The sequence below is a fragment of the Cherax quadricarinatus genome, chromosome 32 (genome assembly GCF_038502225.1).
Source record: "Cherax quadricarinatus isolate ZL_2023a chromosome 32, ASM3850222v1, whole genome shotgun sequence".
Classification (NCBI taxonomy): Eukaryota; Metazoa; Arthropoda; class Malacostraca; order Decapoda; family Parastacidae; genus Cherax; species Cherax quadricarinatus.
This window is the reverse complement of record NC_091323.1, coordinates 15,433,469-15,447,842: the sequence shown is the minus strand read 5'-3', so window position 1 is coordinate 15,447,842 and position 14,374 is coordinate 15,433,469. Positions and strand designations below refer to the sequence as shown.

At 40.1% G+C, this 14,374-nt stretch overlaps 1 protein-coding gene across 1 annotated transcript in view; it reads right to left on the bottom strand.

The window, feature by feature from the left end:
* The window catches only part of LOC128690323 (uncharacterized), a 54,893-nt gene extending 41,378 nt beyond the window's left edge, over positions 1 to 13,515 (bottom strand). The window contains exons 1-2 of the mRNA XM_070090477.1: positions 13,486 to 13,515; positions 12,394 to 12,429 (exon numbers count right to left, since the gene is read on the bottom strand). The gene's annotated coding sequence lies outside the window, so the exon portion shown is untranslated. The remainder of the gene's footprint in view (positions 1 to 12,393; positions 12,430 to 13,485) is intronic.
* Positions 13,516 to 14,374: the final 859 nt, after the last annotated feature.

The following is a 14,374-nucleotide window of genomic DNA, read 5'->3' as shown; positions in this document are numbered from 1 at the left end:
TCGAAAGGGTTGGAGAGAGGGGGTAAAGGAGGTTTTGTGGATAAGGGGCTTGGACTTCCAGCAAGTGTGCGTGAGCATGTTAGATAGGAGTGAATGGAGACGAATGGTACTTGGGACCTGACGATCTGTTGGAGTGTGAGCAGGGTAATATTTAGTGAAGGGATTCAGGGAAACCGGTTATTTTCATATAGTCGGACTTGAGTCCTGGAAATGGGAAGTACAATGCCTGCACTTTAAAGGAGGGGTTTGGGATATTGGCAGTTTGGAGGGATATGTTGTGTATCTTTATATGTGTATGCTTCTAGACTGTTGTATTCTGAGCACCTCTGCAAAAACAGTGATAATGTGCGAGTGTGGTGAAAGTGTTGAATGATGATGAAAGTATTTTCTTTTTGGGGATTTTCTTTCTTTTTTGGGTCACCCTGCCTCGGTGGGAGACGGCCGACTTGTTGGAAAAAAAAAATTATATATAAATATAATTATATATATATATATATATATATATATATATATATATATATATATATATATATATATATATATATATACACACACACACACACACACACACAAGACTTCAATAAAGGTAAAAGTGATGCTAAATGTTCATTTATCCACTTCATTAGTCTTTTATATTTATTTCTCATTGTTTTCTGTATGTAAAACTATAGTTATTCTCTATAAATGTATTTTTTGTTAATATTTTTAGGTATCTGTAATGGATTAATTGGATTTACATTCTTTCTCATGGGAAATATTTCTTCAGTTTTTGTGTAATTCAGTTTTCATCAGACTTTCTGGAACTAATCATCAAAATTAAACATTTTGTTTGAGATTGTGTACCAGAGTGTGGAGGCAACAAGACATTACAGTCACTGCAGCATTTGACTCTGACATTCTATTGGTTGGTCATGAAGCACCGAAGTCGGTTCACTAACAAGACACAAGGCATTGACCTTGGGTGCAATGTGACCAACCATAACTAATGTCTAAACACTTTGTTTCCCAGTGTGACTCAAATGAAAGTAAATTAACCATAGGTCTAGTAGAAGAAACTAAGTTAAGCTGAATGAGCTAGACTGACTGTAAAAGCTTAAAAGCACAACAATTTTAACAAAGTTCATATAACTACTTCTGACAGGTAAATAAAGGGGAATCAACTAAGCAAAAAATGCACGAGAAAATTGGTTTATTACTGAAATAAATAATTGGACATTTAACATACTGGCAGTTTTCCACCAAGAGAAAGGGGGGGGGGGGAGACAAAGAACATTCACCATCACTTTACAACTCAGATACCACTCCTTCAGAGTGCAGATAGTATACACCTTGCCTCTAGGTCCAAGTCTAGCTAAAGTTCACTCAATTTCCCTTGTATATGTAACTTTGCTCACACCCCAATAATAGGAGGCATGATTACAAATTACAATTTATCTTTATATTAGCATATAAGCAAAAAGAATTTGCATAAAGGTAAGGAAGATGAAATTTAGTGAGGCATATAATACTACGAGAGGAGAGCCATGTAGCAGATGTTCTTGTGCAAGTGAATGGAATACAAGGAAGGTTACTTAAAGCAGTTTTAAGAATTTTCATGAGGATAGTGAGGCTCAGAGTTATTTTCCAGTGGAAGAACAACTTAGACACTGATGAATGATGTCACCATGGTTGTTTAACACGTTATAAAAGTGAATACTTGGGTGTTCAGAGGTGTGCGACTAAAAAAAACACTAATACAAACTGGGAATTGTAAGTTTTTTTTTTTCCAATGCCAGTGCTTTAAGGAGACTCCGGAGAGAAACTGCAAAGGTTGGCAGATGAGATTGGAAGAGTATGTAAAGGATATTAAAAGTGAAAGAACAAGTTTAGGAAAGTAACAAAAAACTAATCAGATTGGGAGAAGGGAGAATGGACAAAGTAAATGTATTCAAATATTTGGGAATAGACTTGAAGTTCAATCGAGCTGGTGCTCCCACAAAGTACAAAGTGGTTACCGTTTTTTTTTATTACTGTGCACACTGAGCGCGACACTGTCCACGCGACTCAAGCCTATTGTGCCAAATTTGAAGGAATGAAAAATAAACACAGACACGTTCGGAGTGCTACGCGTGCAAAAGTAGATTACGTTTGGACAGTTTAAGGGTTAAAGGTAAGGTGCTGGCATTGTACTTCCCACCTCCAGTTTCCCTGAATCCTTTCACAAAATATTACCCTGTTCACACTCCAACAGCCTGTCAGGTCCCAAAAACCATTCATCTCCATTCACTCATATCTAACATTCTCATACATGCCTGCTGCATGTCCAGGCCCCTTGTACACAAAACCTTATTAACCCCCTCCCTCCATTCTTTCCCAGGATGACCCCTACCCCTCTTCACCACCGATTTACATCCTTCAAATCAACTTATTTTGCTCCATCTCGAAATGACCAAACCACCTCAATAAACCCTCTTCAGTCCTCTGAATAATACTTTTGCAATTCCACACCACCTAATTTCCATAAAACAATTTTTTTTTTTTTTATCATGTTGACTGTTTCCAACCAAGGCAGGGTGATCCAAAAAAAGAAAAAAAACTTTCATCATCATTCAACACTTTCACCATCACTCATACATAATCACTGTCTTTGCAGACACACTCAGATAGAACAGTTTAGATGCCGCTCCAAACTGCCAATATCCCATCCAAACTGCCAATATCCTAAACCCCTCTTTTTAAGTGCAGGCACTCTACTTCCCACTTCCAGGGCTCAAGTCCAGCTAACCGGTTTCCCCGAATCCCTTCACAAAATATTAACCTGCTCACACTTCAACAGCTCATCAGGTCCCAAAAACTACTCGTCTCCATTCAGTCCTATCTAACGTGTTCACGCACGCTTGCTGGAAGTCCAAGCCCTTTGCTCACAAAACCTTTACCTCCCTCCAACCTTTTTGGGGACGACCCCTACTTCCTTCTCCAACAGATTTACATGCTTTCCAAGTCATTCTACTTTGTTCCATTCTCTCTAAATGACCAAACCACCTCAACAGCCCTCTAATACTTTTAGTAACGCCACACCTAATTTCCAGACTACGAAATCTCTGCATATTTACACCACACATTGCCCTTAGACATGACATCTCCACTGCCTCCTTGCTGCAGTATTCACAACCCATGCTTCACACCCATTTAAGAGTGTTGGTACCACTATACTGTACTCTCGTACATTCCCTTCTTTTCCTCCATGGATAAGTTTTTTGTCTCGACAGATACCTCAACGCACCACTCGCCTTTTTACCTTCATCAATTCTATGGTTAACCTCATCTTTCAATAACCCATCTGCTGACAAGTCAACTCCCAAATATCTGAAAACATTCACCTCTTCAGAGTACAGTGCCTGCACTCTGAAGGAGGGGTGTTAATGTTGCAGTTTAAAAACTGTAGTGTAAAGCACCCTTCTGGCAAGACAGTGATGGAGTGAATGATGGTGAAAGTTTTTCTTTTTCGGGCCACCCTGCCTTGGTGGGAATCGGCCAGTGTGATGATGATAAATATTCACCTCTTCCATACTCCCTCTCTCCAATGTGATATACAATTTTTCTTTATTTAAATCGTTTGATACCCTCATCACCTTACTCTTATCTATGTTCACTTTCAACTTTCTACCTTTACACACTCTCCAAAACTTATCCACTAACCTTCGCAACTTTTCTTTAGAATCTTCCATCAGCAAAAAGTAACTGTGTCGACTCCAATTTTATACTTGATCCACCATAATTTAATCCCACCCCTCTCCCCAACCCCCTAGCATTTACTTCTTTTATAACCCCATCTATAAACATATTAAAGAACCATGGTGACATTACACATACCTAAGACCTACTTTTACCAGGCAGTAATCTCCCTCTCCCACACACCATAACCTGAGCCTCACTATTCTCATAAGAACTCTTTACAGCATTTTACTACCTATTCCATGCACTTGCAACATCTGACACATTGCTCCCCTATCCACTATCATATGCCTTTTCCAAATCCATAAATGCAATGAAAACTTCCCTACCTTTATCTAAATACTGTTCACATATATATTTCAATGTAAACACAATCTACACATCCCCTATCCACTCTAAAGCCTCCTTGCTCATCTGCAATCCTACTCTCTCTCTTACCTCTAATTCTTTCAATAATAACCCTACCATACACTATGCCTAGTATACTCAGTAAGCTTATTATATAATTTTTACAATCTCTTTTGTCCCCCTTCCCTTTATATAAAGAAACTATGTACACACTGCAAATCCCTAGGTACATTCCCCTCTTTCATTTTTTTTTTTTTTTTTTTTTTTTCAACAAGTCGGCCGTCTCCCACCGAGGCAGGGTGACCCAAAAAAGAAAGAAAATCCCCAAAAAGAAAATACTTTCATCATCATTCAACACTTTCACCACACTCGCACATTATCACTGTTTTTGCAGAGGTGCTCAGAATACAACAGTCTAGAAGCATAAACATATAAAGATACACAACATATCCCTCCAAACTGCCAATATCCCAAACCCCTCCTTTAAAGTGCAGGCATTGTACTTCCCATTTCCAGGACTCAAGTCCGACTATATGAAAATAACCGGTTTCCCTGAATCCCTTCACTAAATATTACCCTGCTCACACTCCAACAGATCGTCAGGTCCCAAGTACCATTCGTCTCCATTCACTCCTATCTAACACGCTCACGCACGCTTGCTGGAAGTCCAAGCCCCTTACCCACAAAACCTCCTTTACCCCCTCTCTCCAACCCTTTCGAGGACGACCCCTACCCCGCCTTCCTTCCCCTATAGATTTATATGCTTTCCATGTCATTCTACTGTGATCCATTCTCTCTAAATGACCAAACCACCTCAACAACCCCTCTTCTGCCCTCTGACTAATACTTTTATTAACTCCACACCTTCTCCTAATTTCCACACTCCGAATTTTCTGCATAATATTTACACCACACATTGCCCTTAAACAGGACATCTCCGCTGCCTCCAACCGTCTCCTCGCTGCTGCATTTACCACCCAAGCTTCACACCCATATAAGAGTGTTGGTACTACTATACTTTCATACATTCCCTTCTTTGCCTCCATAGATAACGTTTTTTGACTCCACATATACCTCAACGCACCACTCACCTTTTTTCCCTCATCAATTCTATGATTAACCTCATCCTTCATAAATCCATCCGCCGACACGTCAACTCCCAAGTATCTGAAAACATTCACTTCTTCCATACTCCTCCTCCCCAATTTGATATCCAATTTTTCTTTATCTCTTTCATACATTAATTAAACAAAAAGATCAACCACTCCAGCACTATATCCCCCCCCCAGCTTTTAACATTTCTGTCCTGACCTGTCAGTTCCAGCTGCTTTACCCCTTTCATTCTACATAATGCCTCACGCACCTCCCCCACACTCACATCCTGCTTTTCTTCACTCTTTAAAGATGTTATACCTCCCTGGCCAGTGCATGAAATTACTGCCTCCCTTTCTTCATCGACATTTAAAAGTTCCTCAAAATATTCCCGCCATCTACCCAATACCTCCAGTCCCCCATCAACTAACTGCCCTACGCTTTTTAACTGAACAATCCATGTGTTTCCTAGACTTTCTTAACGTGTTTATCTCGCTCAATTTTTTATTTTATTTTCAGCAAAATGTTTTGCCAATGCCTCTCCCACTATCATTTGCTGTCCATCTGCACTCTCTTCACCTTTTTCTTACTCTCCATATACAGTGGACCCCCGGTTAATGATATTTTTTCACTCCAGAAGTATGTTCAGGTGCCAGTACTGACCGAATTTGTTCCCATAAGGAATATTGTGAAGTAGATTAGTCCATTTCAGACCCCCAAACATACACGTACAAACGCACTTACATAAATACACTTACATAATTGGTCGCATTCGGAGGTGATCGTTATGCGGGGGTCCACTGTACTCTGCCAGTCTTATATCAGTTCTGCTTTGTAAAAACCTCTCATAAGCTACATTGTTCTCTTTTTATCACACCCTTTATTTCATCATTCCACTAAACACTCCTCTTTCCTCCTGCACCCACCCTCCTATAACCACAAACTTCTGCCCTACATTCTAATACTGCATTTTTAAAACTATCCCATCTGTCTTCAACCTTCCCCCCTCTCTACCCATACTTGCACTAGCCCACCTTTCTTCAAACAGTTGCTCATATCTCACCATAACTTCTCCTCCCTTAGTTTATACACTTTCACCTCTCTTACTTGCTGTTGACATATTCCTTCTGTCCCATCTACCTCTTACTCTAACTGTAGCTACAACTAAATAATGATCCAATATCTGCTGAACATGAAATGTGTACATTATTTATCTACATAAAACACCATGGAAGTAAATGAGTTATTGTAAGAAAATGAATAGAGTATTAACATACAAAGGTCTGCATCCCAACAGTAGTGAACAAGTTGTTGAATATAAGCTATTTATAAGAGCAAGATATGATACTGAAGGAAAAAAAAAAAAAGATGTATGATCACAACAGGGAAAATACTCTGGGAAATGGAGGCAATGGCAGTGCCAAACGATGTCTAAAAGTCACTACAAAAGTGGAATTCAAAAAAAGAAGGGGAAGGGGATGGGGTTAAGCTAAAATAACCCATGGAAAATTAAAATTTTTGGAAATACAGTGGACCCCCGGCATACGATACATTTTAACGCAAAAAATTTGCCTCGCCTGCCACATGCGATTCATCCGGGATGCATCCCACGTGAGTCCTCAGCTGCCCCGTGCGTGCCAGTGTTTACAAGCCAGCCAGTGCGGTCGCATCCACGCAAACAATCGGTACATTTTATATTATCAGCGTTTTTAGTGATTGTACCTGCAAAATAAGTCACCATGGGCCCCAAGAAAGCTTCTAGTGCCAACAGTGCGGTAAAAAAAAGTGAAAATTACAGTAGACCCCCGACATTCGATGGCATCGACATTCGATGCATTTAAACACAAAATTAAAGCCTCGACGTTTGATGGAAAACCCAACATTCGATACGATTCGTACGAGATATTTTTGACATTCGATGAGCTCTCAGGAACGGATTAATATTGAACGTCGGGGATCCACTGTAATTGCAAAGTACGAAAGTGGAGTGCGTGTCTCGGAGCTGGCCAGGTTGTATACCAAACTCCAATCAACCATTGCTACTATTGTGGCCAACAAAACAGAAATCAAGGAAGCTTTTCTTGCAAAAGGTACAAGTTTGTTTTTGAAACGGAGATGGCAAGTACTCGAAGATGTTGAGAGACTGTTATTGTTGTGGATAAACGAAAAACAGACAGCAGGAGATACCATCTCGTAAGCGATCATATGTAAAAAGGGTGGGAAATACGTACTATCGTACCATGGTCAGCTGTTGCTGCACTGTCAGCTGTTGCTGCACCACCGTCAGCTGCTGCTGCTGCTGCTGCTGCACCACAGTCGGCTACTGCTGCTGCTGCACCACAGTCGGCTACTGCTGCTGCTGCACCACAGTCGGCTACTGCTGCTGTTGCACCACAGTCGGCTGCTGCTGCTGCTGCTGCACCACAGTCAGCTGCTGCTGCTGCTGCACCACAGTCAGCTGCTGCTGCACCACAGTCAGCTGCTGCTGCACCACAGTCAGCTGCTGCTGCTGCTGCACCACAGTCAGCTGCTGCTGCACCACAGTCAGCTGCTGCACCACAGTCAGCTGCTGCTGCTGCACCACAGTCAGCTGCTGCTGCACCATGGTCAGTTGGTCCTAGTGGCATTAAAATAAGAAGGGAAGTAACCCCGGAAAAGGATGTGCTATCTAAATTCCTAATGGAAGTGGATTTCCCTTCTAAACATTAACAACTTCCATACTCTCCCCTCCTCCCATCCCATCAATCATCACCAGATCTTCAATAAAGGCAAGTGTCAGTTTGTGTGTATATAACGGGCTTATTTGGTATTCTGGTAGCGGGTGGTTAAATGATATACGTCTTCGGAGGCTTCTTACTTTATTGTTAAGTAGTGGTGGGTTACACAGGCTTGTGTGTTGTGCCCATGGCCCAGGAGGGCCATGCCCACGAGAGAGAGCTGGGAGGCCTTGTGTCTTGATGCCAGGCCGCTGTGTGAGTGAGGGAGAGGCATGGGCCGGCAGGCTGGCGTGCCTACCTAGAGGCCTGGCTACAGAGGGCAGCACCTGAGTGGCGCGAAATATGAACTAAGCTGGCAGACAGCATGGGCTGTCTGTGCAGACAGTACAGGCTGTCTACATGTATTAAAATTAATATTTCATGTGGTAAATTTTTTTTTTTCATACTTTGTGGTGTCTTGCACGGATTAATTTGATTTCCATTATTTGTTATGGGAAAAATTAGTTCACCTTTTGATAATTTCGGCATACGATGAGCTCTCAGTAACGGATTAATATTGTATGCCGGGGCCCCACTGTACAGTAAACCCTTCATAAAACAAACATTAGAACCAAAATCCACTGGTTAAATTGTACTTTTAACTTCCTTATTTTCAATATTTATTGCAGTATATCTAAATAAGTACAGTACTATATTAGGCATAGAGAATATATTTTTTTTAACATACTGACATAATGGACACACCCATATTAGTCCAATGTATTGAGGGCTTACTGTCAATTTCATTCTTGGACCAATAATAATCTAATAAAATTTAAATAATAGTTTAAATCATTTGTAGTAGGTTGGTAGACAGCAACCACCCAGGGAAGTACTACCGTCCTGCCAGATGACTGTGAAACAAAAACCTGTAATTGTTTTGCATGATGGTAGGATTGCTGGTTTCTTTTTCTGTCTCATAAACACGCTAAGATAACAGGGATATCTTGCTACTCCTACTAACACTTTGGTCACACTTCACAGACACGCACATGCATATATATATATACATACATCTAGGTTTTTCTCCTTTTTCTAAATAGCTCTTGTTCTTTTTTATTTCTTCTATTGTCCATGGGGAAGTGGAAAAGAATCTTTCCTCCGTAAGCCATGCGTGTCGTATGAGGCGACTAAAATGCCGGGAGCAATGGGCTAGTAACCCCTTCTCCTGTATACAATTACTAAAAAAGAGAAGAAGAAAAACTTTATAAAACTGGGTTGCTTAAATGTGCGTGGATGTAGTGCGGATGACAAGAAACAGATGATTGCTGATGTTATGAATGAAAAGAAGTTGGATGTCCTGGCCCTAAGCGAAACAAAGCTGAAGGGGGTAGGAGAGTTTCAGTGGGGGGAAATAAATGGGATTAAATCTGGAGTATCTGAGAGAGTTAGAGCAAAGGAAGGGGTAGCAGTAATGTTAAATGATCAGTTATGGAAGGAGAAAAGAGAATATGAATGTGTAAATTCAAGAATTATGTGGATTAAAGTAAAGGTTGGATGCGAGAAGTGGGTCATAATAAGCGTGTATGCACCTGGAGAAGAGAGGAATGCAGAGGAGAGAGAGAGATTTTGGGAGATGTTAAGTGAATGTATAGGAGCCTTTGAACCAAGTGAGAGAGTAATTGTGGTAGGGGACTTGAATGCTAAAGTAGGAGAAACTTTTAGAGAGGGTGTGGTAGGTAAGTTTGGGGTGCCAGGTGTAAATGATAATGGGAGCCCTTTGATTGAACTTTGTATAGAAAGGGGTTTAGTTATAGGTAATACATATTTTAAGAAAAAGAGGATAAATAAGTATACACGATATGATGTAGGGCGAAATGACAGTAGTTTGTTGGATTATGTATTGGTAGATAAAAGACTGTTGAGTAGACTTCAGGATGTACATGTTTATAGAGGGGCCACAGATATATCAGATCACTTTCTAGTTGTAGCTACACTGAGAGTAAAAGGTAGATGGGATACAAGGAGAATAGAAGCATCAGGGAAGAGAGAGGTGAAGGTTTATAAACTAAAAGAGGAGGCAGTTAGGGTAAGATATAAACAGCTATTGGAGGATAGATGGGCTAATGAGAGCATAGGCAATGGGGTCGAAGAGGTATGGGGTAGGTTTAAAAATGTAGTGTTAGAGTGTTCAGCAGAAGTTTGTGGTTACAGGAAAGTGGGTGCAGGAGGGAAGAGGAGCGATTGGTGGAATGATGATGTAAAGAGAGTAGTAAGGGAGAAAAAGTTAGCATATGAGAAGTTTTTACAAAGTAGAAGTGATGCAAGGAGGGAAGAGTATATGGAGAAAAAGAGAGAGGTTAAGAGAGTGGTGAAGCAATGTAAAAAGAGAGCAAATGAGAGAGTGGGTGAGATGTTATCAACAAATTTTGTTGAAAATAAGAAAAAGTTTTGGAGTGAGATTAACAAGTTAAGAAAGCCTAGAGAACAAATGGATTTGTCAGTTAAAAATAGGAGAGGAGAGTTATTAAATGGAGAGTTAGAGGTATTGGGAAGATGGAAGGAATATTTTGAGGAATTGTTAAATGTTGATGAAGATAGGGAAGCTGTGATTTCGTGTATAGGGCAAGGAGGAATAACATCTTGTAGGAGTGAGGAAGAGCCAGTTGTGAGTGTGGGGGAAGTTCGTGAGGCAGTAGGTAAAATGAAAGGGGGTAAGGCAGCCGGGATTGATGGGATAAAGATAGAAATGTTAAAAGCAGGTGGGGATATAGTTTTGGAGTGGTTGGTGAAATTGTTTAATAAATGTATGGAAGAGGGTAAGGTACCTAGGGATTGGCAGAGAGCATGCATAGTTCCTTTGTATAAAGGCAAAGGGGATAAAAGAGAGTGCAAAAATTATAGGGGGATAAGTCTGTTGAGTGTACCTGGTAAAGTGTATGGTAGAGTTATAATTGAAAGAATTAAGAGTAAGACGGAGAATAGGATAGCAGATGAACAAGGAGGCTTTAGGAAAGGTAGGGGGTGTGTGGACCAGGTGTTTACAGTGAAACATATAAGTGAACAGTATTTAGATAAGGCTAAAGAGGTCTTTGTGGCATTTATGGATTTGGAAAAGGCGTATGACAGGGTGGATAGGGGGGCAATGTGGCAGATGTTGCAAGTGTATGGTGTAGGAGGTAGGTTACTGAAAGCAGTGAAGAGTTTTTACGAGGATAGTGAGGCTCAAGTTAGAGTATGTAGGAAAGAGGGAAATTTTTTCCCAGTAAAAGTAGGCCTTAGACAAGGATGTGTGATGTCACCGTGGTTGTTTAATATATTTATAGATGGGGTTGTAAGAGAAGTAAATGCGAGGGTCTTGGCAAGAGGCGTGGAGTTAAAAGATAAAGAATCACACACAAAGTGGGAGTTGTCACAGCTGCTCTTTGCTGATGACACTGTGCTCTTGGGAGATTCTGAAGAGAAGTTGCAGAGATTGGTGGATGAATTTGGTAGGGTGTGCAAAAGAAGAAAATTAAAGGTGAATACAGGAAAGAGTAAGGTTATGAGGATAACAAAAAGATTAGGTGATGAAAGATTGAATATCAGATTGGAGGGAGAGAGTATGGAGGAGGTGAACGTATTCAGATATTTGGGAGTGGACGTGTCAGCGGATGGGTCTATGAAAGATGAGGTGAATCATAGAATTGATGAGGGAAAAAGAGTGAGTGGTGCACTTAGGAGTCTGTGGAGACAAAGAACTTTGTCCTTGGAGGCAAAGAGGGGAATGTATGAGAGTATAGTTTTACCAACGCTCTTATATGGGTGTGAAGCGTGGGTGATGAATGTTGCAGCGAGGAGAAGGCTGGAGGCAGTGGAGATGTCATGTCTGAGGGCAATGTGTGGTGTGAATATAATGCAGAGAATTCGTAGTTTGGAAGTTAGGAGGAGGTGCGGGATTACCAAAACTGTTGTCCAGAGGGCTGAGGAAGGGTTGTTGAGGTGGTTCGGACATGTAGAGAGAATGGAGCGAAACAGAATGACTTCAAGAGTGTATCAGTCTGTAGTGGAAGGAAGGCGGGGTAGGGGTCGGCCTAGGAAGGGTTGGAGGGAGGGGGTAAAGGAGGTTTTGTGTGCGAGGGGCTTGGACTTCCAGCAGGCATGCTTGAGCGTGTTTGATAGGAGTGAATGGAGACAAATGGTTTTTAATACTTGACGTGCTGTTGGAGTGTGAGCAAAGTAACATTTATGAAGGGATTCAGGGAAACCGGCAGGCCGGACTTGAGTCCTGGAGATGGGAAGTACAGTGCCTGCACTCTGAAGGAGGGGTGTTAATGTTGCAGTTTAAAAACTGTAGTGTAAAGCACCCTTCTGGCAAGACAGTGATGGAGTGAATGATGGTGAAAGTTTTTCTTTTTCGGGCCACCCTGCCTTGGTGGGAATCGGCCGGTGTGATAATAAAAAAAAAAAATTTTATAATTTTTTATAATTCAGCAATGAGAAACTAAGTACCATTTTAAAAATTATTTAAAAGAATGGGTTATTACAAATTGAGGAAACATACCTGATACAAGCTTATCCCAGGGGTGACCAGCAAAATCTGAGAAATATTTGTAGATTTAGAATTTAAACAATTGCAAAGCAATTCCTACAATTAATTAACAATCAGAGAGATTCCCAAATGGAAATTATTCATGGTCTCATCTTTCCTTATGGTATCATCATTTATGCAAAACAAGGAGAAAAATCTAAAATATAGTCAAGAATTAATGGGCGTGTTTGATAGGAGTGAATGGAGACAAATGGTTTTTAATACTTGACGTGCTGTTGGAGTGTGAGCAAAGTAACATTTATGAAGGGATTCAGGGAAACCGGCAGGCCGGACTTGAGTCCTGGAGATGGGAAGTACAGTGCCTGCACTCTGAAGGAGGGGTGTTAATGTTGCAGTTTAAAAACTGTAGTGTAAAGCACCCTTCTGGCAAGACAGTGATGGAGTGAATGATGGTGAAAGTTTTTCTTTTTCGGGCCACCCTGCCTTGGTGGGAATCGGCCGGTGTGATAATAAAATAATAAAAATGGTACATTAGATCACTGTATAATGTTTTCCCTTCATGACTGTATATCATTAACCACCATGAAGCTAAACTGATGCTACAATGCAACATAACATTAATGCAGCAACAACAACAACAACAACAACAACAGCAGCAGCAGCGGCAGCTGCAGCAGCAGCACCACCACCACCACCGAGCATAATTCTGCAAGTTTTCCATCAAATTTCATGCATTTGGTGTCCTTATGATCAGGAAGAGATTTTCTATATTTCCCAAATTTTTTTTTTTTTTTTTTTTTTTTTTTTGGGAGATTTGGGGGACCCTGAGAACAACTCTGAGAGGGCCTGTGGACCCTGAAAGGGTTAAGAATGGCTTAATCGAATTTCCCATGCTCATAAATGTATGAAATTATGTAACCTTTAGTGTTTAAAAAGAATATTGAAAATAATGTTAATATTTTAGCTAACTTAAAATTGTTAGTGATGAATACTGATCAGGAAAACCAGTTGTTATTATTATTATTATTAACCTTCTAAGTAGTAACAAGCAGTATGACTTACAATATTCACTAAAGTTTCAACAGTAAAGAAGTAACTACTTACCAACAATCTCCACCAAATATAGGGAACACTCTTAGTGAACCTGCGGATTAAAATAAATAAATAAATACTTCATTAAAGATAAAGAATTTATATACCAATGTATAATGTCAGTCCGCCCTAATTAACTTCAACAATAATCAGTTATTTAGAATAAATATCATCACTAAATTCAAAAGAAAGCTCAGTGTACCACATTACACAACTCACCCGTCATGATACACTATAATGGTTCAGGATCCAATTTGTCACACCTAGAAAAAATAATAAACTAAGTGAGAATGCTCTAGGTACTGCTGCATTACAAAACATCTGTTTAGGGTACACACTATCTTGCCACTATCAGAACTACCACATTAGACATTAAGAAGCTGGTAATTTAGCCAGTTTAACAAATTATAAAAAATCAATCATTTTTTTATTAAAAAGACTGAAAAATAAAAACTAGAAATTCTAGGCTTAGTACTAAAGCAACATTTTCCTTGTTCATTAATCACATCCTCAAACCTCTTATATTAACATTTGCCTTCAATTTTCAACTCATCACAAAAACAAAATTGAAGATTTACCCTATTTCTCAGAAAATATAACCAGGAATAACTGATGATGGACCATAATCATCTATTTTAGCAGCACAGTGGACCCCCACTTTACGATCACCTCCCCATGCGAACATTATGTAAGTGCATCTGTATGTGTATGTTTGGGGGTCTGAAATGGACTAATCAAATTCATAATATTCCTTAAGGGAACAAATTCGTTCAGTACTGGCACCTGAACATACTTCTGGAATGAAATAATATCGTAAACTGGGGGTCCACTGCATTTCTTCCAGTCTTTCAAACAGTACGAAGAAATAGCCTATAAAACCATAAAAACCCTCCTAGAAAAC